Below are 3,544 nucleotides of genomic sequence, written 5' to 3'. Positions count from 1 at the left end.
TATACTCAACAAGAAACACATAGGGGTTCATACCTTATGTTTATCCAATCTAAGTACATGGTTATTGGGAAGTCTCTCAACTAGGCCAAGTGAGAATTGATAACGGGTCCAGTAATACCAACCTCCTGCCATTGTGGCAGTAAGAAAAGAGTGTCCGTAAGGATTGGCCGACAAGTAACTTTTGATACCTAAAATCACATTTGTGACAACTTTATACTCCACATAACATTGCTATTGTCCCATTTATATGTGGCAGAAGTGTTTAACAAACTTCGCTCCAAGTAGTGCAAGAATGGTCATCAAATATTAATCCTAGGTCCTAATATTATCAACTTATAGCAATTGTAAAAGTAAACTAAACTTTATTGGCAATGTTAGATCATGACTATATATAATACTTTATATGGTAAAACACCATATACCCCTATGATATACACATATTGAAGACATGAAAATTAACAATCTTAATCTCAATATTAAATTTTTTTATATATTGTGATCATCCTTTTGAAGGTCCAATGAGCTATTTCACCAAATTATTCATTTGTGGATGATAAACACTTGTGAAAGTGTGATATATCCTTAGTTAAGATGTCAAAATATAAAATGCCTCATCTATAAATGTACAACTATTGTCTAAGAAAATCAGCTCTAGATGAGAATACTGAAATACCACTCAATTAAGGAGAAAGTATTTAATACCAGTCATAGATGTACTAGCATTAGCACCAATTTCCACCCACCAAGTAAAGTAGTAAAAAACAATAATAACACACTCTGACTATGAAAAAGGCCCCATCAAATAAAATGCCACCAATTCAATATCAAACTACAATTAACTCTAATTATCTTATAACAATAAAGATAGTATTATAAGTTTAGTACCAAACTCAACTATGCACATACCAAATAATATCATATCATATCTTTGACTAATAGAAAGATTTATATAACTTTTCAGTCATATGATAATATCTTGTATGCTTAACTTGAATAGAAGAGTTATTATGGGTGAAGTTTTAGATCCCACTACATTGTAAAACTAACTATAGCACACCTTATCTCTTTCCCCTTAAGCCAACTGGAAAAGAGGCAATTAATTGATAAAAGAGCTTTTGGAAGGACATACGCATGGATGCCCACTAATCAATAGGATTTGAACCCATGCCATTTGCTCTGATACCAGATTATTTTTCTCCCCTTAAACTAACTGAAAAAGGATGAGAGAGCCCTTAATAGTTATTTTATCCCTATTTATCCCCGAAGGTTCCAAGGATCCACAGTAATAGTATATTCAAATCTCATCCCATGATCACATGCGCTACACTAGCAAAGTTCTTCTACTTTAATAATGAAAAGATTGCAACATAATCACCTTTTAACAATGTATAAAAACTATGCAAATACATATAAATCTTTTTGAAACTTTTGTTATCATGGAGTAATTCACCTTCATTGGTTGCAACATATGGCTAATATATATAATAGAATTATATTAACCAAACACAATCATGCTCTCTTGCATCAACACACCTTTGAGATAATATCAAAAACATCTACAAAAGGTTGAGTGTAGTCTAAATACTCAAAAACTAGAAAAGTTGTTAACACATCTTTGAGATTTGCAAATGCTTGTTCACAATCCCAAATTAGATGAAAAATAATATGAACAACTTCATTAATGCTTGCAATGATAAAAAAGATAATAACATGAAAAATATATTGTACCTTGCCAAGAAAGTGTTGCACATTGTTCACGCACTTTGGAGTATAGAACTTCATAATATCCACAAGTTTGTCAAAATCAGATTATAAATCTTCATGAAAAATATAATACTTAAGATATATGCATTTTGATTGTATCAATGTCAAACTAACTTCCTATAGCTAATCCCAATATTTTACAAACATCACAAGTGTGTTCCTCTTATGTCCCCTTAAAGTGGATCAAGACATTATCAATGAAATTAATAGTCACCTTTAACATATTGTAAAGAATATCATTCAAAAAGTCTCCAAAGAATTATTCAATCTAAATGGCATCACCAAAAATTCATATAAATTAAATGGGTTATAAAAAGTAATATTTAGAACATCCTTCTTATGTAAGCAACTAAATCACTTAACCACACCTTTGACCACTTAGAGGAGTCTCACTCACCATCTTTATAAATTTTATTCCCATCTTAAGGACTTGCTAGCCTCATGAATGACTTGTATACCACTTAACTTTTGCATTTGGTTCAAATGTTCCACATGTCCAATCCCAGGATAAACACCTAAAGATACCAATAACATATCATCCCATTACACTAAGGTTATATCCATTCACCTTTATCTAATTCGTACCCCAAAACCACCTATACCACAATATTGTCCCCTAAAGACTGAGCCATCTATCCATGAGTGGTCATTTTATGACCACATTTTAGCATCCTTATGATGCCCAGAGACATAAAGAACACCTTTCCTTAATATCCCTTTTTCAGTTCCAACCTAATCTCTTTCCATCCATAACTGTGCTTGCAAACACTATCATTGGGTTAAGGCCCAAAGGCCTGAAGGCCTGACCACTAAGTCCTATCCACCTCTAAAACTTCCTTGCCACATGATTATATGTTTAATCACTACACAAAAGGACTACTCCTTTTCCTTTCCACAGTCTAAGACTTTAGGGAAACACTATAACCCAATGCAAACCTTGTGGGTACTCTCCCCACCTTTTGCCTCTAGGTGCCCTATTTATGTGGCTAGAGCAAAGTTTTAATGAGCCATGCTAGATATCCAAGTAGGTAGTAACACCTATATTTGTATAAAACACAAATCCTTAAACTCTAGACCACTTAAGCATTTTAAGGGAAATTAAAACCTTTCTACCTTTGCTCTTCTTGCATCCTCAAACAATAGCTATTTAGAGTGGAGCCAAGAAGGTACCATGTGGTAGTGGCTGAAGTGGAAGCCAAACAAGTGTAATACATTTGGACTAAAAGCTCTAACTCAAAAAGGCAAGAGTAAGAGTGGATGTTATGAGCTATTCTTGGCTCATAACTAATACGGATGCGGGACGACGAGGGATCCGTACGAGACATATATGGTCCGACTGGCGCAAAGAGGGAGGCTAGGTTTTTCTTGTTCTCTTCTTCTTCTTCCAGGCTTTGAGCCTTTTCTCTTCTCTTGTTTCTCATGTGAATCACTCATTAATGGATCACATCCTTTTTGATTGGATTCACATCCTAACATTTGGTATCGGAGCATTGATCAGGACCTTGGCAAAGATCATTCGGGATATCGCATCGTGGGAGAGAGGATTGGTCCACGTCCTTAGCTCCATGGCATTCACCCGATCTAGGGTACAGTTGTCTCAGCAGGGCATCCGACAGGAGGTGTTTGTGGCGGCGATCATTTACCCTAGGCTGCTGTGGGCGATCTGGGCTTGGGCGAGAGCGAGGCACCGGAAAGAAGCAATGCCACCATGGAACAAAGGAAAAAAATAGGTGAAATCTTCCCCTTCAGCCGATGGAGAATCCAGCAATGTAGAGGTGGT

This window comes from Selaginella moellendorffii, unplaced genomic scaffold (assembly GCF_000143415.4).
Source record: "Selaginella moellendorffii unplaced genomic scaffold, v1.0 SELMOscaffold_35, whole genome shotgun sequence".
Classification (NCBI taxonomy): domain Eukaryota; kingdom Viridiplantae; phylum Streptophyta; class Lycopodiopsida; order Selaginellales; family Selaginellaceae; genus Selaginella; species Selaginella moellendorffii.
Note: the sequence above shows the minus strand (reverse complement) of the source record.